This window comes from Nerophis ophidion, linkage group LG08, assembly GCF_033978795.1.
Source record: "Nerophis ophidion isolate RoL-2023_Sa linkage group LG08, RoL_Noph_v1.0, whole genome shotgun sequence".
NCBI classification, from domain to species: domain Eukaryota; kingdom Metazoa; phylum Chordata; class Actinopteri; order Syngnathiformes; family Syngnathidae; genus Nerophis; species Nerophis ophidion.
The window spans coordinates 14,435,205-14,460,741 of record NC_084618.1 but is presented as its reverse complement, the minus strand read 5'-3'; the positions used below and the strand labels follow the sequence as shown (position 1 = coordinate 14,460,741).

General features: G+C 44.2%; 1 protein-coding gene across 4 annotated transcripts in view; it reads right to left on the bottom strand.

Annotated features, from left to right (window-relative positions):
• The window catches only part of LOC133557356 (histone H2B 1/2-like), a 107,140-nt gene that overhangs the window by 18,216 nt on the left and 63,387 nt on the right, over positions 1 to 25,537 (bottom strand). For 2 of the 4 annotated variants that reach the window (XR_009807749.1, XR_009807750.1), the window contains exons 1-2: positions 5,080 to 5,229; positions 4,828 to 4,987 (exon numbers count right to left, since the gene is read on the bottom strand). The exons of the other annotated variants lie outside the window; for them this stretch is intronic. The gene's annotated coding sequence lies outside the window, so the exon portion shown is untranslated. Of the gene's footprint in view, positions 1 to 4,827; positions 4,988 to 5,079; positions 5,230 to 25,537 lie in introns of those variants that run through there. 4 annotated transcript variants of the gene reach the window in all.

Genomic DNA, 25,537 nt, shown 5'->3' with positions numbered 1-25,537 from the left:
AAAGATCCTGAGCCCGGGATTGAACCCCAGACCTCTGCCACCGTGGAGCCCCAAAGATAAGATATTTCTTGTTATTTTTTTGCAAATATTAGCTCATTTGGAATTTGATGCCAGCAACATGTTGCAAAAAATCTGGCACAAGTGGCAAAAAATACTGAGAAAGTTGAGGAATGCTCATCGAAGACTTATTTGGAACATCCCACAGGTGTGCAGGCTATTTGGGAACAGGTGGGTGCCATGATTGGGTGTAAAAGCAGCTTCCGTGAAATGCTCACTCGTTCACAAACAAGAACGGGGCGAGGGTCACCACTTTGTCAACAAATGCCTGAGCAAATTGTTTAAGAACAACATTTCTCAACAAGGAATTTGGGGATTTCACCATCTACGCTCTGTAATATCATCAAAAGGTTCAAATAATCTGGAGAAATCACTCCACGTAAGTCATGATATTACACACCTTTCATCCCTCAGGCGGTACTGCATCAAAACGCCACGTCAGTGTGTAAAGGATATCACCACATGGGCTCAGGAAGACTTCAAAAAAACATTGGCAGGAACTACAGTTGGTCGCTACATCTGTAAGTGCAAGTTAAAACTCTACTATGCAAAGCCAAAGCCATTTATCAACAACGCCCAGAAACGCTGCTGGCTTCGCTGAGCCCAAGCTCATCTAAGATGGACCAACGCAAAGTGGAAAAGTGTTCCGTGGTCTGACTAATCGTTTTTGGAAACTGTGGACATGGTGTCCTCCGGACCAAAGAGGAAAAGAACCATCCGGACTGTTCCGGGCGCAAAGTGTAAAAGGCAGCATATGTGATGGTATGGGGGTGTATTAGTGCCCAAGGCATGGGTAACTTATAATAATAATAATAATAATAATAATAATGGATTTGATTTATATCGCGCTTTTCTATTGTGAGATACTCAAAGCGCTCACAGAGAAGTTGGAACCCATCATTCATTCACACCTGGGTAAGCTACATCAGTATCCACAGCTGCCCTGGGGTTGACTGACGGAAGCGTGGCTGCCAGTTTGCGCCTACGGCACCTTCGACCACCACCAATCACTCATTCATCATTCATTCACCAGTGAGGGCGGGAACGGGGGTAAGGGTGAAATGTCCTGCCAAAGGACACAACGACAGCGATTTGTATGTAAATAGGTAGGAAGCGAACCTGCAACCCTCAGGTTTCTGGCACGGCCGTTCTACCCACTACGCCATGCCGCCCCCACTTACACATCTGTGACAATAATACTTAAAGGTACATACAGCTTTTGGAGCAACATATGTTGTTATCATGGACGCCCCTGCTTTTTTCAGCAAGACAATGCCAAACCAGGTGTTACAACAGGGTGGCCTGCTATACTGGCCTGCTTGTAGTCCAGACCTGGTGCAATATAAAGGCTAAAATATGAGGCAGGAGACTGTTGAACGACTTAAGCTGAACATCGAGCAAGAATGGGAAAGAATTCCACTTCAAAACTGTGTCTCCTCAGTTTACTGAGTGTAGTTAAAAGGAAAGGCCATGTAACACACTGGTAAAAATGCCTTTTTTTGCAATGTGTTGCTGCCATTCAATTCTAAGTTCATGATTATTTTACCAGTTTGAACATTAAGTATCTTGTCTTTGCAGTCTATTCAATTGAATATAAATCGAAAAGGATTTTGTCACGCTTGGGGCGCATGTTGATGCGGGATTTTGTGTTCCCCTGGGATGCAAAGGACACCCCGGACGAAAACGTAAAGGTAGGATGATTTAATAAGTATTACACAGTACTAAACAGGCAGAAACAAACAAAAGAACAGCGTGCCGAACGCACGGGAAGCTAAGGCTGAAACTAAGCACGGAGTCTGGAACCAGAAACATAAACACGACTGTTGCTTACGACGGCGCCGCCTCCTGCTTCCACGCCGACGATGGTGCCGCCTCCTGTTTCCACGACGACGTCTCAGCGACCTCGAGCTGGCCTGCCGCGCAAGCAGCAATCAGGGGCCTGCAAGCGGCTCTCTCGGAGGTCAGTGTATGGACGCCAGTGGCGCAAACAGCAGCAACACCCAAGACGTTGTCTCAGAACTCTCCGGCTGCTGAACTTCTGGCGCCACTCACGCCCACCTTCTCGGCGGCCACCAATGTGGTCCTTTCGAGGTCGCCCGCCTCAACAATTGCGGCAGCGGCGTTCCATTCGCCGCCGCCACCTGACTTGTCCCCGGTGGATTCGGGGACACGCGGCCTGGCGACCCTCCGCCCTCCCTTTACTCATGAACTGTCTAATAGTTGGGGGGGGTTAAATTTTTCCTGGGGACATCTGGAATCTGTCCCTTAAGGGGGGGGTCCTGTTATGATCCGCTGCCCGGATCATATTTTGATTTAGATTGTTGAGTCTTTTGTTTTCGAAAAAAAATAACATTTATTTTACACGCAACAAGTACGACTTCTGTGTTCCTGCTCGCTACCAGCTAGCTTCCACGCTAAGTCCCTTTGTTTATGCTAATTCCCATGTTAAGCGCCTTTTGTTTTCTAGCTCCATGCTAGCTCTTTTGGGTTTGTCTAAGTCTGTTTTAGCTCTTTTGGGTTTGTCTAAGTCTGTTTTATTCTAAAAGAAACCATTTCCTACCTGCATCCTTGGGAGAACGAAATCCGCATCACGATGCCACCAGGTCGCTACAGATTTGTTGTATTCTCTTTTTATTTACCATTTACAGAACCTGACAACTTCACTGCTTTTGGAGTTTGTGCATCTTTTTCCCAGGTGACTGCTGGACAAGACGGGTAAAAAAGAAAAATAGATCTAAAGCCGCGACAGGAATAAAAGCTGCTCCGTAACGAAGGAGGTATTCCCCCAAGCGGCCATATGAGAATCATTAAAGTGACTCATTGTGTTTTATCACACAACAGACATCTCCTTACGGTCTTTAATTAGCAGCCTCAGAACGAGCAGCGCCGCACGCCTCGCAGTAACGAGTGGGACATGAGGATAACGTCAGCGCGCAGGAAAAAAAAAACCCCAAAGAGATCACCGAGGGCCAGATATCACATTCTCCGCCGTTTCATCTTCTCACTCCTGCCCCGTGCTCTCCATCTTGCTGTAAAAAGCAATCATCATTAGTGCGTGTTTGGTAACACAATCTGCACACGCGCCTTTGATCGGGCCCCGGCTGACGCGGACCCCGGGATCTGGGCGAGTCCTCGCGGTAATGAATGAGAGACGCCGAGGACCTGGCCCTCGCTTTTGCTTCTCATCAGGGCCTGGCAAGTGTTTCTGATCCGTCCAAATAATCACTGTTTATCTGGATTTGCTTATTCCTCCATCTTTTATTGTCGGGAAATAAATAGGAGCTCCAAAGGCGGCCAGCTTTTCTCCCCACGTCGTTCCGGGTTACCAGTGTCACCTGTTGGACGCGGGATGGACTTCGCCAAACCCGCAAAGAGCCGTGCAAAATGTTTGTTTGTCTTAAGCGCGTGTTTTGTTTTGGGGTTTTTTTTCCCCTGGAAGTTCTGGAGTTTGTCTTCACAGCTGGATTTTTACAAGAACTGGGCTCTGGCAAGGGAGTGACAGCCTGGAGAGATGCAGGCTTGCAAAACAGTCCAGTCAAGGATAGTACGGGTGAAAAAAAAACAACAATCGGATGAATTCTGGTTCGTATTTTTTAGATTCTTAACAGATGTAATATGTACAAACCCCGTTTCCGTATGAGTTGGGAAATTGTGTTAGATGTAAATATAAACGGAATACAATGATTTGCAAATCATTTTCAACCCATATTCAGTTGAATATGCTACAAAGACAAAATATTTGATGTTCAAACTGATAAACTTCATCCTTTTTGCAAATAATCATTAACTTTAGAATTTAATGCCAGCAACACGTGACAAAGAAGTTGGGAAAGGTGGCAATAAATACTGACAAAGTTGAGGAATGCTCATCAAACACTTATTTGGAACATCCCACAGGTGTGCAGGCTAATTGGGAACAGGTGGGTGCCATGATTGGGTATAAAAGCAGCTTCCCCAAAAAATTTTCAGTCTTTCACAAGAAAGGATGGGGCGAGGTACACCCCTTTGTCCACAACTGCGTGAGCAAATAGTCAAACAGTTTAAGAACAACGTTTCTCAAAGTGCAATTGCAAGAAATTTAGGGATTTCAACATCTACGCTCCATAATATCATCAAAAGTTGTCAAGAGAATCTGGAGAAATCACTCCACGTAAGCGGCATGGCCGGAAACCAACATTGAATGACCGTGACCTTCGATCCCTCAGACGGCACTGTATCAAAAACCGACATCAATCTCCAAAGGATATCACCACATGGGCTCAGGAACACTTCAGAAAACCACTTTCACTAAATACAGTTGGTCGCTACATCTGTAAGTGCTAATTAAAACTTTGCTATGCAAAGCCAAAGCCATTTATCAACAACATCCAGAAACGCCACCGGCTTCTCTGGGGCCAAAGTCATCTAAGATGGACGGATGCAAAGTGGAAAAGTGTTCTGTGGTCTGACGAGTCCACATTTCATATTCGACATCGTGTCATCCGGACCAAAGGGAAAGCGAACCATCCAGACTGTTATCGACGCAAAGTTCAAAGGCCAGCATCTGTGATGGTATGGGGGTGCATTAGTGCCCAAGGCATGGGTAACTTACACATCTGTGAAGACACCATTAATGCTGAAAGGTACATACAGGTTTTGGAACAACATATGCTGCCATCTAAGCGCCGTCTTTTTCATGGACGCCCCTGCTTATTTCAGCAAGACAATGCCAAGCCACATTTAACAAGTGTGGCGTCGTAAAATAAGAGTGAGGGTACTTTCCTGGCCCACCTGAAGTCCAGACATGTCTCCCATGGAAAATGTGTGGCGCATTATCTTTCGGGGACTCATTGTCTCTCAGGTCTCGTTCGTCGTTGCTCGTGGTTGGTCTTCTCCGGTGGGTTCCTTGTCCTACTTCCCCTCCGAATGTTCCTCCTTACCCCTGTTTATGCTGCAGGAGCAGATGATGTGATTGAGCGCAGCTGTGTGGCGTACGCACCTTGCGCTGATTGCTGCTGTTGTGCAGTTCTGCGTGCATCACACCTCTCCTCTCTGCCACATGCCCCGCCTCCTGGCCTCCATCTTTGTCAGGACAATCATGTTCCTCAGCCTGCTGTCGGCCCGTCGGCTGCGTCTCTCCACAACATATATTGGGGCTGTGAATCTTTGGGCACCGCACGAATTGATTCAATTTAATACCTGGGGGGGGCAACGATTCGGTTCAGAATCGGTTCTTGATCAAAAACAATTATTGATTGAAAATTAATACTTTAATATCATTGAGTGCCAGGTCTATGATGAACTACATAGCTCCATAAAATAGATAAACAGCTGCGATCAATTTATATATTACCGTATTTCCTTGAATTGCCGATGGGTATATAGTATGCGCCTGACTAGAATTACTGCCGGGTCAAACTCGTTTCGCAAAATAATTAGCGCATGCTTAGCATTACCGCCGGTTTCACAAAATATTATTTTTATTAGCACATGTCTAGAATTTCCACCGGGTCAAACTCATCACGTCACGAGTGACACTTCACCTGTCATCGTTTTCAAAATGTAGGAGGCTGATTTCAATATTTTGAAATCGCATAAAGGGAAGAAGATTAAGAGTTATTCAGTAGGATTTAAGGTCCAAGCTATTAAATATGCTAAAAAGAACAGTAAGCAGCTATGTTTTATTAATATACCGTAGCTGTGTGTGTCAAATATGAGTCATTAAATGACTCCCGTCTCCTGAATGTAGAGGGCGCTAGTGATCCTTCTTGCAACGACTCGGCTGCAGAACAAGTGACAAGAGTGAGCAGCGATCGTTTATTTTTTCCTCTCGCTTGCACTTTTAACATGGAGGATTACATATCTAAAACAAAAACGTTTTCTAAACTGGACTTTCGGTCGAAGCAGGAGGTAATAAAGGAAGATCTCCATCGAGACAGAGACTTTTAAAACTGAAGAAAGATAAGGAAGACTTTTATAAACAAGTCATCGATGTGTTTGATCAGAAGGAGCGGCACATGGACTTCATTTATAAGTAAAGGTAAGACCATAATAACGTTTTTTTTTAATTAAATGTGCTTTTCATTAGGTATCCTTACATCACACTCAAATTTAGAAGCGTAGGTCTAAATTTACAGCATGCCAAAGTGGGAAGAGGTTTTAAATTAATTAGCGCCCCGGCGGCAATTCAGGGAAATACGTTACCTTATTTTGTGGGCTTGCATGACAGTTTGGAATGTGTACGTGCAAGACGAGGGGCTTTATGACAGCTACATGATCTATATTTCAGTTATCAGCTATGAGAAAACACCTTTCCGAATACAATTTGTCATTTTGTGATAAACTGTACTTGGAAAAATAAAATGTAAAACAACGTTATCTTTTCTAAATGATCTCGTTGCATTTAACCCTTTCAGCTCCGTCTATCTCTGCGGGATAGAAAACGCTCCACAATTTGTCTTGCATGGCCGCCATGACATCATAACACAGCCCACCCGCGCGTCTCAACACTCCCAAACATCTCCTCAAAATCCATCAGCCCTAAAAGCTTTGGCTCATTGCTCAGTTTATCCCTCCGCCATTATCTTATCTAACTGTACTAGATGACTAACAACTTTGCTTAAAAAGCTCTCAGCCGCAACATTTCCCCTCTCCGGGGACACAAAAACAATCGCGTCTTTTTTCTCCCTCGCCAAAGAAGAACACTCATCTTAAGTTGGAGTGATTTGAGCCACGAGCTCGGCCAATTGAGCTGGAGAGTTGAAGCATTACCGTAATGTAGATATAAACTTTGTTCTCTCACTTTTACTTTAAATCCCACCTGTGACTACTTTAAGATGACTTTCAGATGACCTTGGCTAAATGTGAGTACACCATTAAGCCCTTACATGGCACTCTAATTGATATACCGTATTTCCTTGAATTGCCGCCGGGGCGCTAATTAATTTAAAACCTATTTTCACTCCGGCACTTACCAAAGGCATGCGGTAAAGGCAAGCATGCGCTAATTATTTTAAAACCTCTTCTCACGCCGGCGCTTACCAAAGGCATGCCGTAAATTTAGGCCTGCGCTTATAAATTTGAGTGTGATGTAAGGATACCATCATGTACATTTAATTAAAAAAATTTTTATTATGGTCTTACCTTTACTTATAAATGAAGTCCATGTGCAGTTCCTTCTGATCAAAAGCATCGATAACTTGTTTATAGAAGTCTTCCTTATCTTGTTTCAGTTTTAAAAGTCTCTCTGTCTCGATGGAGATCTGCCTTTATTAATTCCTGCTTCGATTGAAAGTCCAGTTTAGAAAACTGTTTTATTTCAGATATGTAATCCTCCATGTTAAAAGTGCAAGCGAGAGGAAAAAATAAACAATCGCTGCTCACTCTTGCTGCTTGTTGTCACTTCTTCTGCAAGAAGGATTACTAGCGCCCTCTACCACCAGGAGGCGGGAGTTATTTAATGACTTATATTTGGCACACGCAGCTACGGTATATTAATAAAACATAGCTGCTTACCATTCTTTTTAGCATATTCAATAGCTCGGACCTTAAATCCTACTGAATAGCTCTTAATCTTCTTCCCTTTATGCGATTTCAAAATATTAAAATCAGCCTCCTCCATTTTGAAAATGATGATAGGGGGAATGTCACTCGTGACGTGACGAGTTTGACCCGGCGGAAATTCTAGGCATATGCTAATTATTTGGCAAAAACTCGAGACATGCGCTAATAAAAATAATATTTTGCGAAACGAGTTTGACCCGGCGTTAATCCTGAGCCGGCGGGAGAGGGGTTAGTGCGTCTGCCTCACAACACGAAGGTCCTGCAGTCCTGGGTTCAATCCCAGGCTTGGGATCTTTCTGTGTGGAGTTTGCATGTTCTCCCTGTGACTGCGTGGGTTCCCTCCGAGTACTCCGGCTTCCTCCCACCTCCAAAGACATGCACCTGAGGATAGGCCCCTCCCACCTCCAAAGACATGCACCTGGGGATAGGCCCCTCCCACTTCCAAAGACATGAACCTGGGGATAGGTTGATTGGCAACACTAAAGGGTCCCTAGTGTGTGAATGTGAGTGTGAATGTTGGCCCTGTGATGAGGTGGCGACTTGTCCAGGGTGTACCCCGCCTTCCGCGACCCCAAAAGGGAATACGCGGTAGTAAATGGATGGATGGAGTTTGACCCGGCGTTAATCCTGAGCCGGGGGTAATGTTAAGCATGCGCTAATTATTTTGAGAAACGAGTTTGACCCGGCAGTAATTCTAGGCAGGCGCATACTATATACCCGGCGGCAATTCAAGGAAATACAGTATTCACAATCAACATAATGGTAGGGCTGGTGCCATTCACGTTTGAACCAAAACTAATTCTCAGTACTTTTGTGTTTTAATAAATATCATTATATATATATATATATATATGTATATATATATATATATATATATATATATATATATATATATATATATATATATATATATATATATATATATATACATACATATATATCAATCAATCAATCATCAATCAATGTTTATTTATATAGCCCCAAATCACAAATGTCTCAAAGGACTGCACAAATCATTACGACTACAACATCCTCGGAAGAACCCACAAAAGGGCAAGGAAAACTCACACCCAGTGGGCAGGGAGAATTCACATCCAGTGGGACGCCAGTGACAATGCTGACTATGAGAAACCTTGGAGAGGACCTCAGATGTGGGCAACCCACCCCCCCATCTAGGGGACCGAAAGCAATGGATGTCGAGCGGGTCTAACATGATACTGTGAAAGTTCAATCTATAGTGGCTCCAACACAGCCGCGAGAGTTCCGTTCAAGCGGATCCAAGACAGCAGCGAGAGTCCCGTCCACAGGAAACCATCTCAAGCGGAGGCGGATCAGCAGCGTAGAGATGTCCCCAATCGATACAGGCGAGCGGTCCATCCTGGGTCTCGACTCTGGACAGCCAGTACTTCATCCATGGTCATCGGACCGGACCCCCTCCACAAGGGAGGGGGGGACATAGAAGAAAAAAGAAAAGAAGCGGCAGATCAACTGGTCTAAAAAGGAGGTCTATTTAAAGGCTAGAGTATACGGATGAGTTTTAAGGTGAGACTTAAATGCTTCTACTGAGGTAGCATCTCGAACTGTTACCGGGAGGGCATTCGAGAGTACTGGAGCCCGAACGGAAAACGCTCTATAGCCCGCAGACTTTTTTTGGGCTCTAGGAATCACTAATAAGCCGGAGTCTTTTGAACGCAGATTTCTTGCCGGGACATATGGTGCAATACAATCGGCAAGATAGGATGGAGCTAGACCGTGTAGTATTTTATACGTAATTAGTAAAACCTTAAAGTCACATCTTACGTGCACAGGAAGCCAGTGCATGTGAGCCAGTACAGGCGTAATGTGATCAAACTTTCTTGTTCTTGTCAAAAGTCTAGCAGCCACATTTTGTACCAACTGTAATCTTTTAATGCTAGACATGGGGAGACCCCAAAATAATACGTTACAGTAATCGAGACGAGACGTAACTAACGCATGGATAATGGAGCGAATTTTAGCGATATTACGGAGATGAAAGACGGCCGTTTTAGTAACGCTTTTAATGTGTGACTCAAAGGAGAGAGTTGGGTCGAAGGTAATACCCAGATTTTTTAACGAGTCACCTTGTTTTTTTACTTGGTTGTCAAATGTTAAAGTTGTATTATTAAATAGAGGTCGGTGTCTAGCAGGACCGATAATCAGCATTTCCGTTTTTTTGGCGTTAAGTTGCAAAAAATTAGCGGACATCCATTGTTTAATTTCATTAAGACACGCTTCCAACTGACTACAGTCCGGCGTGTTGGTCAGCTTTAGGGGCATGTAGAGTTGGGTGTCATCAGCATAGCAGTGAAAGCTAATACCGTATTTGCGTATGACGTCACCCAGCGGCGGCATGTAGATGCTGAAGAGTAGAGGGCCAAGGACCGAACCATGGGGAACTCCACACGTTACCTTAACGTAGTCCGAGGTCACATTGTTATGGGAGACGCACTGCATCCTATCAGTAAGATAAGAGTTAAACCAAGACAGGGCTGAGTCTGACATACCAATTCGTGTTTTGATACGCTCTAATAAAATATTATGATCGACGGTATCGAAAGCAGCGCTAAGATCGAGGAGCAGCAAAATAGATGACGCATCAGAATCCATCGTTAGCAATAGATCATTAGTCAATTGTGCGAGGGCTGTCTCCGTGGAGTGATTTGCCCTGAAACCGGATTGAAAGGTTTCACATAAATTGTTAAACGCCAAGTGTTCATTTAACTGCTCTGCAACAATTTTTTCGAGGATTTTCGAAATAAAGGGAAGGTGAGACACCGGTCGGTAGTTTACCATGAGGTCAGGATTGAGGTTAGGTCTTTTAAGGAGAGGATGAATAACCACTCTTTTGAATGCTAGGGGAACAGTGCCCGAGGAAAGTGATAAGTTTATAATATTTAGCACTGATGGACCTAATAATACAAAAATCTCCTTGATCAGTTTCCCAGGAAGTGGGTCAAGTAAACATGTTGTTTGTTTTATTCCATTTACACGTTGTAACAATTCCTCTAATATTATTTCCTCAAAACAAGAGAAACTATTTTGGAGGGCAGTATCTGCTGTATATACAATCGTGTCAGTGTTAATAGAACCCAGTTGTAGCTGGGACGCATTGTCTTTAATCTCCTTTCTAATGACTTCAATTTTCTTACTAAAGAATTGCATAAAGTCATCAGCTGAGTGGGTTGAGCTACTGGAAGGGGTCCCTTGTTGGGTTAGCGATGCTACCGTACTAAACAAAAATTTAGGATCGTTTTTATTACGGTGGATGAGATTTGAGTAATATTTAGCTTTAGCTAAGGTAAGCATGCGTTTATAAGTTATTAAACCATCACTCCATGCTTGATGGTGCACCTCAAGTTTAGTCGTGCGCCACTTGAGTTCCAGCTTTCTACATAATAATTTCTGAGCTCTAGTTTCTTCTGTAAACCGTGGGGTACGCTTTTTTGGAGCCTTTTTTAACTTTAGCGGTGCAATGTTGTCAATGGTTTCGCGCAGGGCGTTGTTAAAGTTGTTAGTGAGGTTATCAATAGAGCCCACATACTTTGGGAATGGTGCCATTACCGAGGGCAGTAGGTCAGCAAGAGTTGTCGTTGTGGCCGTATTAATGTTGCGGCTGCTATAGCAGTTATTATTATTATTAGTTTGCCGAACATGCGTCTGAACCTCGAATTTTATAAGGTAATGATCGGACAATACTTTAGTATACGGGAGTATCATAACTTTGGAAACGGTAATACCCCTGACAAGCACTAGGTCTATCGTATTACCGTTGCGATGCGTGGGTTCATTTATTATTTGTGTGAGACCTCAGCTATCAATTATAGTCTGGAGCGCTACGCACGGTGGGTCCGATGGGGTATTCATATGGATATTAAAGTCCCCCATTATGATTATATTATCGGCGTGTGTCACTAGATCAGCAACGAACTCTGAGAATTCATTGATAAAGTCAGAATAGGGCCCTGTGGGGCGGTAGATAACAGCCAGGTGTAGAGGCAGCGGTGTGACAGACCTCATAGTAAGCACCTCAAACGATTTATATTTATTATTTATGTTAGGACTAAGGTTAAAGTTTTCATTGTATATTAGTGCGACCCCCCCACCCCTTTTAAGAGGACGGGCAATATGCGCATGTGTAAAATTAGGAGGACATGCCTCATTTAGCGCAAAAAAGTTGTTTGGTTTAAGCCAGGTTTCGCTGAGACCGATGACGTTAAGATTGTTATCTCTGATGATATCATTAACCAACAACGTTTTGGGAGACAATGATCTTATGTTTAAAAAACCTATATTATAGGTAGTGGGCTGTTTTAGGGAATTTTTGATCAAATTATCCGTAGTAGCAATATTAATAATGTTGTGTTTATTATGCCCAGTGCATTTAGTATAATTACGACCATATCTAGGAATTGATACAACGGGAATTTTCCGATTGTTTGTTTGTTGCTTTGATAAACTGCACGCATCATAGTTAGCCACCTCAGTAAAACACATGTCCAACTCTGAAACACTCAAAGCAGAAAAAACATGTTCTAATTTAACTGACTCCTTACCCAGACCAGTAATCTCGCATCTTCCATTTAAATCCGGCTTCAGGATGGAGGGAAGTGGTTTTCTGTGGGGATTAGCCTTCTGCTTTGTTTTTAGCCCCGCTCGGCATCCGCGTTTCCGATCACACCGCTGGCGTCTGCTCCGTAGACGGCCCCCGCTGCTACTATACTCCCCTGCTTCACAGGCCGCTGGATGTAGCCGCCGAAGTATTCCCATGCTAGCTAGCCGGTCTAGCAAGCACGCGTCTATCAGTCCAAAACGGCCCGATATGTCCACATCCAGAAGTGTCTGGCGGTCGTACGTGATCACGGAGTGACCACGATGTGAGCCAGCCATAAAGTTTGTAGAATTGTCCGGTATTTCTGCCAAATGTTCCATATCTAGCAGGAGCTCCTCGAGGTCGCAGCCCTTCCGGGCGCCGCCATCTTGAGAGATATCATATGACATATGAACTCCTCTTTACTATTCAGACCACCTACTTGATCAGGATCTTTCACAATTAAGCAAAACTCAACCAAAACTGCAACAAACACGGCAAAAGAAGAACGCGAAGGATAAAAAAAACCAAAAACACCGACACTTTTTTGTAGAACTTTGTTGTAAAAATGTGCCTTTGCGTCTGTCCCTGACACTGAAATACTTCCTATAGTTCAAGACTTACGGTCATTTAAAAACAGCACTGCACATCATATTGGAGGCTACAGTTTCTATGTTAAAGGTCTGAAAAACTATTTGGAAACAGCCCGCGGGCCATAATTTGTCTAGGTCTGCAGTAGTGGCTCGGTCCAGTCCATGGTCATGTGTAATAGTGCCTTGCCGTCACTGTTGAGTCCAAGTAGCGTGAAGTAGACCACGTCCGCGTGGTCCAGGGTGGAGATGTGACAGGGGCAGGTGGTTAATGTGTCTCTCATGATTTAGTTTCATTTTGTACGCGCCACAGCTGTCCGGACTCCTCACTCCATACCACACCGTGGGCGGTTTTCCTAACGCTCCAGGTCGAGATTTAGCAAAAGGCTTTAGAAAAATCTCAATAGCTCATTTCAAATTCTAAATAACGAATCATGTTTTCTTCACAGATGGCCAGAAAACTGTGATTGTGCTCGTTAACAACAACAGACCAAGCATTCAATGGGGGTGGGGGTGGGGGTGGGGGTGACTCTTGTAGTCTCATGGCCGCGGGACTTGAACACATTGAAAACACAACAAAACAGACACGGTGTTCGTCCTGGAGTGCACTTTGTGGTGGTCCTTGTAAAAGTAGCTGTCTGCCTGTCTGTGGCACGTCTGGCAGCGAGCGTTTCTAGAACAGACCTGGGCAAAATACGGCCCGTTAAGACTTTCAATACGGCCCAGCGGACGTTCTACATAAATTTTTTTAGACCTTTTGGTATTTACTCAGAGGATGGAGTTGACGGCACAGACACCAGGGGGCAGTAAAACTCTATGATTTATTATATATATATATATATATATATATATATATATATATATATATATATATATATATATATATATATATATATATATATATATACATGCACAACATATATCAATCGATCATTCAATGTTTACTTAGAGTATATAGCCCTAAATCACGAGTGTCTTAAAGGGCTGCACAAGCCACAACGACATCTTGGGGTCAGATCCCGCATCAGGGCAAGGAAAAACGCCACCCAATGGGACGATGAGAGACCTTGGAGGAGACCGCAGATGTGGGGATCCACCCCTGGGCGACTGGTGCAATGGACGTCAAGTGGATCAAACATAATATTGCGACAGTCCAGTGCATAGTGGATCTAAGATAATAGTGAGAGAGTCCAGTCCATAGTGGATCTAACATAATAGTGAGAGTCAAGTCCATAGTGGATCTAACATAATAGTGTGAGAGTCCAGTCTATAGTGGATCTAACATAATAGTGAGAGAGTCCAGTCCATAGTGGATCAAACATAATAGTGTGAGAGCCTAGTCCATAGTGGATCTAACATAATAGTGAGAGAGTCCAGTCCATAGTGGATCTAACATAATGGTGAGAGAGTCCAGTCCATAGTGGATCTAACATAATGGTGAGAGTCCAGTCCATAGTGGATCTAACATAATTGTGAGAGAGTCCAGTCCATAGTGGATCTAACACAATAGTGAGAGAGTCCAGTCCATAGTGGATCTAACATAATAGTGTCAGAGTCCAGTCCATAGTGGATCTAACATAATAGTGTGAGAGTCCAGTCCATAGTGGATCTAACATAATAGTGAGAGAGTCCAGTCCATAGTGGATCTAACATAATAGTGAGAGAGTCCACTCCATAGTGGATCTAACACAATAGTGAGAGTCCAGTCCATAGTGGATCTAACATAATAGTGTGAGAGTCCAGTCCATAGTGGATCTAACTTAATAATGAGAGAGTCCAGTCCATAGTGGATCTAACTTAATAATGAGAGAGTCTAGTCCATAGTGGATCTAATTTAATAGTAAGAGTCCAGTCCATAGTGGATCTAACATAATAGTGAGCGTCCAGTCCATAGTGGATCTAACATAATAGTGAGAGTCCAGTCCATAGTGGATCTAACTTAATAATGAGAGAGTCCAGTCCATAGTGGATCTAACTTAATAGTAAGACACCAGTCCATAGTGGATCTAACATAATAGTGAGCGTCCAGTCCATAGTGGATCTAACATAATAGTGAGAGTCCAGTCCATAGTGGATCTAACATAATACTGTGAGAGTCATAATGCGCCACACATTTTGGATGGAGACAGGTCTGGACTGCAGGCGGGCCAGGAATGTACCCGCACTCTTATACTACGAAGCCACACTGTTGTAACACGTGGCTTGACATTGTCTTGCTGAAATAAGCATGATGACGTTGCTTGAATGACAACATATGTTGCTCCAAAACCTGTATGGACCACTCAGCATTAATGGTGCCTTCACAGATGTGTAAGTTACCCATGCCTTGGGCACTAATGCACCCCCATACCATCACACATGCTGCCTTTTACATTTTGTGCCTATAACAATCCGGATGGTTCTTTTCCTCTTTGTTCTGGGGGACACCACGTTCTCGGTTTCCAAAAACAATTTGAAAAGTGGACTCGTTGGACCACAGAACACTTTTCCACTTTGCATCAGTCCATCTTAGACGAGCTCAGGCCCAGCGAAGCCGGCGGCTTTTCAGGGTGTTGTTGATAAATGGGTTTGGTTTTGCACAGTAGAGTTTTAACTTGCACTTACAGATGTAGCGACCAGGTGTAGTTACTGACAGTGGTTTTATGAAGTTTTCCTGAGCCCATGTGGTGATGTCCTTTACACACCGATGTCAGTTTTTGATGCGGTACCGCCTGAGGGATCCAAGGTGTGTAATATCATCGCTTACGTGCAGTGATTTCTCCAGATTCTCTGAACCTTTTCTTGAATCATTATCCATGCGTTTGTTACGTCTCGTCTCGATTACTGTAACCTATTATTTTCGGGTCTCCCCATGTCTAGCATTAAAAGATTACAGTTGGTACAAAATGCGGCTGCTAGACTTTTGACAAGAACAAGAACGTTTGATCACATTACGCCTGTACTGGCTCACCTGCACTGGCTTCCTGTGCACTTAAGATGTGACTTTAAGGTTTTACTTATTACGTATAAAATACTACACGGTCTAGCTCCAGCCTATCTTGCCGATTGTATTGTACCATATGTCCCAGCAAGAAATCTGCGTTCAAAAGACTCCGGCTTATTAGTGATTCCTAGAGCCCAAAAAAATTCTGCGGGCTATAGAGCGTTTTCCGTTCGGGCTCCAGTACTCTGGAATGCCCTCCCGGTAACAGTTCGAGATGCTACCTCAGTAGAAGCATTTAAGTCTCACCTTAAAACTCATCTGTATACTCTATCCTTTAAATAGACCTCCTTTTAGACCAGTTGATCTGCCGCTTCTTTTCTTTCTCCTATGTCCCCCCCTCCCTTGTGGAGGGGGTCCGGTCCGATGACCATGGATGAAGTACTGGCTGTCCAGAGTCGAGACCCAGGATGGACCGCTCGCCTGTATCGGTTGGGGACATCTCTACACTGCTGATCCGCCTCCGCTTGAGATGGTCTCCTGTGGACGGGACTCTCGCTGCTGTCTTGGATCCGCTTTGGACTGAACTCTCGCGGCTGTGTTGGAGCCACTATGGATCGAACTTTCGCAGCATCATGTTAGACCCGCTCGACATCCATTGCTTTCGGTCCCCTAGAGGGGGGGGGTTGCCCACATCTGAGGTCCTCTCCAAGGTTTCTCATAGTCAGCATTGTCACTAGCGTCCCACTGGATGTGAATTCTCCCTGCCCACTGGGTGTGAGTTTTCCTTGCCCTTTTGTGGGTTCTTCCGAGGATGTTGTAGTCGTTATGATTTGTGCAGTCCTTTGAGACATTTGTGATTTGGGGCTATATAAATAAACATTGATTGACATTGATTGATTGAACCTTTTGATAATTTTACGGACCGTAGATGGTAAAATCCCTAAATTCCTTGCAATAGCTCCTTGAGAAACGTTGTTCTAAAACTGTTCGGCAATTTGCTTACAAATTGGTGACTCTCGCCCCATCCTTGTTTGTTTGAATTACTTAGCATTTCAAGGAAGCTGCTTTTATACCCAATCATGGCACCCACCTGTTCCCAATTAGTCTGCACACCTGTGGGATGTTCCATATAAGTGTTTGATGAGCATTCCTCAACTTTATCAGTATGTATTGCCACCTTTCCCAACTTCTTGGTCACGTGTTGCTGGCATCAAATTCTAAAATTAATGATTATTTGCAAAAAGGATGAAGTTTATCGGTTTGAACATCAAATATGTTGTCTTTGTAGCATATTCAACTGAATTTGGGTTTAAAATTATTCGCAAATCATTGTATTCTGTTTATATTTACATCTAACACAATTTCCCAACTCATATGGAAACGGGGTTTGTAATAAGTATCCCCTACTAACTTTTTTGTAATTAATTAAATGAGTCCAAATTCACAAATGTTGTTGTGGATAATGCTAATTATCGCCAGAATAAAACACATCAATTGAGGACCCATATTCAACTGAATATGGGTTAAAAATGATTTGCAAATCATTGTATTCCGTTTATATTTAATTCTATCACAATTCCCCAACTCATATGGAAACGCTACACGTGTTCGTGGAAAGTTCTTGACCGCGGTCAGGCCTGCGACCATGTGACCACAATAAAGGGTGGACATTGCAGAGTGTTTTGCAAAAAGCGCCATTTGACAGGCCGGTCCTATCAGAGTCACTATTGACTGCTTTCAAAGGCCTCTCACTTCAAACCTTCTTCCATTGTCTCCCCTCCATTTTGCTTTGTGCGCACGTCTAGACGCTCTATTTCCCAGGTCTCCGCACGGCCGACCGCCCTCGCCACATCACACGGTCCCGTGCATGCTGTAGTTTGTTCTCCCGTCACGGCCCAAACATGATCGCCTTTGAGCGCCCCCGTCATCCTCTCTTGTCCCGCGCCATGTGCCGCCGGGCCGTGCGCATACGTGCATACAACCCGACACCCGCAATCTGACCCGGGTGAATGGACCGGCGCGGGTGTCTGGTTCCAACGCTGCGGCAAAGTGAAGGAAGACGGCGGGATCGTGCACACAGCGCCAGGATTCTCAATCTCCATTCAGATTATGACGGACATGAATCCATGTGATGAATTATTGAATCCTTCTGAGGCCACATACAAACCCCGTTTCCATATGAGTTGGGAAATTGTGTTTGATGTAAATATAAACGGAATACAATGATTTGCAAATCCTTTTCAACCCATATTCAGTTGAATATGTTTCGGGTCTCCCCATGTCTAGCATTAAAAGATTACAGTTGGTACAAAATGCGGCTGCTAGACTTTTGACAAGAACAAGAAAGTTTGATCACATTACGCCTGTACTGGCTCACCTGCACTGGCTTCCTGTGCACTTAAGATGTGACTTTAAGGTTTTACTACTTACGTATAAAATACTACACGGTCTAGCTCCATCCTATCTTGCCGATTGTATTGTACCATATGTCCCGGCAAGAAATCTGCGTTCAAAGGACTCCGGCTTATTAGTGATTCCCAAAGCCCAAAAAAAGTCTGCGGGCTACAGAGCTTTTTCATTTCAGGCTCCAGTACTCTGGAATGCCCTCCCGGTAACAGTTCGCGATGCCACCTCAGTAGAAGCATTTAAGTCTCACCTTAAAACTCATTTGTATACTCTAGCCTTTAAATAGACTCCCTTTTTAGACCAGTTGATCTGCCGTTTCTTTTCTTTTTCTTCTATGTCCCACTCTCCTTTGTGGAGGGGGTCCGGTCCGATCCGGTGGCCATGTACTGCTTGCCTGTGTATCGGCTGGGGACATCTCTGCGCTGCTGATCCGCCTCCGCTTGGGATGGTTTCCTGCTGGCTCCGCTGTGAACGGGACTCTCGCTGCTGTGTTGGATCCGCTTTGGACTGGACTCTCGCGACTGTGTTGGATCCATTATGGATCGAACTTTCACAGTATCATGTTAGACCCGCTCGACATCCATTGCTTTCCTCCTCTCCAAGGTTCTCATAGTCATCATTGTCACCGATGTCCCACTGGGTGTGAGTTTTCCTTGCCCTTATGTGGGCCTACCGAGGATGTCGTAGTGGTTTGTGCAGCCCTTTGAGACACTAGTGATTTAGGGCTATATAAGTAAACATTGATTGATTGATGATTGAATATGCTACAAAGACAACATATTTGATGTTCAAACTGATAAACCTTTTTTTTTTTGCAAATAATCATTAACTTTAGAATTTGATGCCAGCAACACGTGACAAAGAAGTTGGGAAAGGTGGCAATAAATACTGATAAAGTTGAGGAATGCTCATCAAACACTTATTTGGATCATGTATCTATTTATTTATTTCGGCAATCTTCACACAAAACAAAGAACAACAACAAAAAAAGAAAAGAAAAAAAAAAACACTCATTTGAGCAATGATTGAGCCGAAAGGGTGTCGGTTGAAGCAACGCTTATATAAACCTACCCCGTCACAACAAGAACAAGGTTCAAAATATATAACACCTAAAACATGCTTCATTTATATTACTTTTTTTTAAACAATATATAAGCAACATATATGTAGCACACGTCTCAGATACACAGTTTAACATTTAAATCAAACATATACATTTGTGCACTCATATATATATATATATATATATATATACATACATACATACACATATATATATATATATATATATATATATATATATATATATATATATATATATATATATATATATATATATATAAATATATATGTATATACATATATACATCCCACAGGTGTGCAGGCTAATTGGGTGGGTGCCATGATTGGGTATAAAAACAGCTTCCCGATAAATGCTCAGTCTTTCACAAGAAAGGATGGGGTGAGGTACACCCCTTTGTCCACAACTGCGTGAGCAAATAGTCAAACAGTTTAAGAACAACCTTTCTCAAAGTGCAATTGCAAGAAATTTAGGGATTTCAACATCTACGCTCCACAATATCATCAAAAGGTTTCAGAGAAATCACTCCACGTAAGCGGCATGGCCGGAAACCAACATTGAATGACCGTGACTTTCGATCCCTCGGACAGCACTGTATCAAAAACCGACATCAATCTCTAAAGGATATCACCACATGGGCTCAGGAACACTTCAGAAAACCACTGTCACTAAATACAGTTCGTCGCTACATCTATATGTGCAAGTTATAGCTCTGCTATGCAAAGCGAAAGCCATTTATCAACAACATCCAGAAACGCAGCCGGCTTCTCTGGGCCCGAGATCAACTAAGATGGACTGATGCAAAGTGGAAAAGTGTTCTGTGGTCTGACGAGTCCACATTTCAAATTGTTTTTTTGGAAATATTCGACATCGTGTCATCAAGACCAAAGGGGAAGCAAACCATCCGGACTGTTATCGACGCAAAGTTCAAAAGCCAGCATCTGTGATGGTATGGGGGTGCATTAGTGCCCAAAGCATGGGTAACTTACACATCTGTGAAGGCACCATTAATGCTGAAAGGTACATACAGGTTTTGGAACAACATATGCTGCCATTTAAGCACCGTCTTTTTCATGGACGTCCCTGCTTATTTCAGCAAGACAATGCCAAGCCACATTCAGCACGTGTTACAACAGCGTGGCTTCGTAAAAAAAGAGTGCGGGTACTTTCCTGGCCCGCCTGGAAACACAATTTCCCAACTCATATGGTAACGGGGTTTGTAACAATGTCATGTTTCACATATAACTTCCTCCTCTCTGACCGTGATGATTCAATTACAACATCACATTTGAGGTCCTCTCCAAGGTTTCTCATAGTCATCATTGTCACTGGGTGTGAATTCTCCCTGCTCACTGGGTGTGAGTTTTTCTTGCCCTTATGTGGGTTCTTCCGAGGATGTCGTAGTCGTAATGGTTTGGACAGCCCTTTGAGACATTTGTGATTTAGGGCTATATAAATAAACATTGATTGATTGATTGATATTAGTATCGCGGAACTATACTAGACCGTACAACACTACTCGTGACCAACCTGGACATGTTCCTCTTTGACTTCAGACCACCTTACCCTCGTTCCACAAACCAGTCCGCCGTCGGTCTCGGCGCAGGTCTCCCTCCCCTAATGGCGACCCCTGATTGGTCACAGACGTACTGGGCCTTCCACTTCCTGCCCGATGAAGTAAACATGAAGCATCAATCATGGCAGACAATTACCTGACCCTCGGTCCGAGCCAGCGCCCTCGCCCACCTTGCGTCCCGTTTGTTTGTGTCTCTCTTCTGCGCGTCTGGACTGTGACACGGTTGGCAGTTTACGCAGGATGTCAAACTTCATTACGCTCGCCTCGGACACGCTGACACGTGGGACAGCTGATGTCAGAGTTTGGGTTTTTAAAGGCATTTGGCTGCGGTGTGATTCAAAAATAAATACTAAAAACCTCATGAGACTTGAGATTATTTCACCAGCGAGAATGTAAACCACAACTATTTCATTACTAAAAGATGCGTGCCACAGTCAGATTGTGCTAGTCCCATCTCTTTGTGTTGCCAGCGAGAGACTATTTGCAAATTTAAACCTCAATCTTTGTGTCTGTAATACAATTTACATGTCCCTTGTACTAATTTGTGTGTCTGTATCTCAATATGTGTGTGTGTTCAACATAGGGCTGGGCTATTTATGGATATAGTGGATATATTGCGTTATGGAAAATGACTATATGGTGATATTGGAGTATAGCTTCTCACGCAGTTGCTTTTAACTGCAGGCATTACACTACAGGCTCCTCTCACTCCTTCTTGTGTCTCCTTCTCACAGACAGCAAGCGCACCTTTTCACACACGTCACATACTGTCACCTCACACCTCACATACTGTCACCTCACACGTCACATACTGTCACCTCATACGTCACATACTGTCACCTCATACGTCACATACTGTCACCTCATACGTCACATACTGTCACCTCATACGTCACACACTGTCACCTCATACGTCACATACTGTCACCTCATACGTCACACACTGTCACCTCATACGTCACATACTGTCACCTCATACGCCACATGCTGTCACCTCATACGCCGCATACTGTCACCTCATACCTCAAATACTGTCACCTCACACGTCACACACTGTCACCTCATACGTCACATACTGTCACCTCATCCGTGACATACTGTCACCCCACACGTCACATACAGTCACCCCATACGTCACATACTGTCACCTCATACCTCACATACTGTCACCTCATACGTCACATACTGTCACCTCAGACGTCACATACTGTCACCTCACACGTCACATACTGTCACCTCACACGTCACATACTGTCACCTCACAGGTCACATACTGTCACCTCATACGTCACATACTGTCACCTCACACGTCACATACTGTCACCTCACAGGTCACATACTGTCACCTCATACGTCACATACTGTCAACTCATACGTCACATACTGTCACCTCAGACGTCACATACTGTCACCTCATACCTCACATACTGTCACCTCATACCTCACATACTGTCACCTCATACGTCACATGTCACCTCATACGTCACATACTGCCACCTCATACCTTACATACTGTCACCTCATACGTCACATACTGTCACCTCATACGACACATACTGTCACCTCATACGCCACATACAGTCACCTCATACGCCGCATACTGTCACCTCATACGTCACATACTGCCACCTCATACCTCACATACTGTCACCTCATACGTCACATACTGTCACCTCATACGTCACATACTGTCACCTCATACGCCACATACTGTCACCTCATACGTCACATACTGTCACCTCATACGTCACATACTGTCACCTCATACGTCACATACTGTCACCTCATACGCCACATACAGTCACCTCATACGCCGCATACTGTCACCTCATACCTCACATACTGTCAACTCATACCTCACATACTGTCACCTCATACCTCACATACTGTCACCTCATACGTCACATGTCACCTCAGACGTCACATACTGCCACCTCATACCTCACATACTGTCACCTCATACGTCACATACTGTCACCTCATACGCCACAGACTGTCACCTCATACATCACATACTGTCACCTCATACGTCACATACTGTCACCTCATACGTCACATACAGTCACCTCAGACGTCACATACTGTCACCTCATACCTCACATACTGTCACCTCATACCTCACATACTGTCACCTCATACCTCACATACTGTCACCTCATACCTCACATACTGTCACCTCATACCTCACATACTGTCACCTCATATGTCACATACTGTCACCTCGTACCTCACATACTGTCACCTCACACGTCACACGCTGTCACCTCATACGTCACATACTGTCACCTCATACGTCACATACTGTCACCTCATACCTCACATACTGTCACCTCACACGTCACATACTGTCACCTCATACGTCACATACTGTCACCTCATACCTCACATACTGTCACCTCACACGTCACATACTGTCACCTCATACCTCACATACTGTCACCTCATACCTCACATACTGTCACCTCATACCTCACATACTGTCACCTCATACCTCACATACTGTCACCTCATACGTCACATACTGTCACCTCATATGTCACATACTGTCACCTCATACCTCACATACTGTCACCTCACACGTCACACGCTGTCACCTCATACGTCACATACTGTCACCTCATACCTCACATACTGCCACCTCACACGTCACATACTGTCACCTCACACGTCACATACTGTCACCTCTTACATCACATACTGTCACCTCATACGTCACATACTGTCACCTCATACGCCGCATACTGTCACCTCATACCTCACATACTGTCACCTCACACGTCACATACTGTCACCCCACACGTCACATACAGTCACCCCATACGTCACATACTGTCACCTCATACCTCACATACTGTCACCTCATACGTCACATACTGTCACCTCAGACGTCACATACTGTCACCTCACACGTCACATACTGTCACCTCACACGTCACATACTGTCACCTCACAGGTCACATACTGTCACCTCATACGTCACATACTGTCAACTCATACGTCACATACTGTCACCTCAGACGTCACATACTGTCACCTCATACCTCACATACTGTCACCTCATACCTCACATACTGTCACCTCATACGTCACATGTCACCTCATACGTCACATACTGCCACCTCATACCTTACATACTGTCACCTCATACGTCACATACTGTCACCTCATACGACACATACTGTCACCTCATACGCCACATACAGTCACCTCATACGCCGCATACTGTCACCTCATACGTCACATACTGCCACCTCATACCTCACATACTGTCACCTCATACGTCACATACTGTCACCTCATACGTCACATACTGTCACCTCATACGCCACATACTGTCACCTCATACGTCACATACTGTCACCTCATACGTCACATACTGTCACCTCATACGTCACATACTGTCACCTCATACGCCACATACAGTCACCTCATACGCCGCATACTGTCACCTCATACCTCACATACTGTCAACTCATACCTCACATACTGTCACCTCATACCTCACATACTGTCACCTCATACGTCACATGTCACCTCAGACGTCACATACTGCCACCTCATACCTCACATACTGTCACCTCATACGTCACATACTGTCACCTCATACGCCACAGACTGTCACCTCATACATCACATACTGTCACCTCATACGTCACATACTGTCACCTCATACGTCACATACAGTCACCTCAGACGTCACATACTGTCACCTCATACCTCACATACTGTCACCTCATACCTCACATACTGTCACCTCATACCTCACATACTGTCACCTCATACCTCACATACTGTCACCTCATACCTCACATACTGTCACCTCATATGTCACATACTGTCACCTCGTACCTCACATACTGTCACCTCACACGTCACACGCTGTCACCTCATACGTCACATACTGTCACCTCATACGTCACATACTGTCACCTCATACCTCACATACTGTCACCTCACACGTCACATACTGTCACCTCATACGTCACATACTGTCACCTCATACCTCACATACTGTCACCTCACACGTCACATACTGTCACCTCATACCTCACATACTGTCACCTCATACCTCACATACTGTCACCTCATACCTCACATACTGTCACCTCATACCTCACATACTGTCACCTCATACGTCACATACTGTCACCTCATATGTCACATACTGTCACCTCATACCTCACATACTGTCACCTCACACGTCACACGCTGTCACCTCATACGTCACATACTGTCACCTCATACCTCACATACTGCCACCTCACACGTCACATACTGTCACCTCACACGTCACATACTGTCACCTCTTACATCACATACTGTCACCTCATACGTCACATACTGTCACCTCATACGTCACATACAGTCACCTCATATGTCACATACTGTCACCTCATACGTCACATACTGTCACCTCATACGTCACATACTGTCACCTCATACGTCACATACTGTCACCTCAAACGCCACATATTGTCACCTCATACGTCACATACAGTCACCTCATACGTCACATACTGTCACCTCATACGTCACATACTGTCACCTCATACCTCACATACTGTCACCTCATACCTCACATACTGTCACCTCATACCTCACATACTGTCACCTCATACGTCACATACTGTCACCTCATACCTCGCATACTGTCACCTCATACGTCACATACTGTCACCTCACATGTCAAATACTGTCAGCACATAGGTCACATACTGTCACCTCATACGTCATATACTGTCACCTCATACGT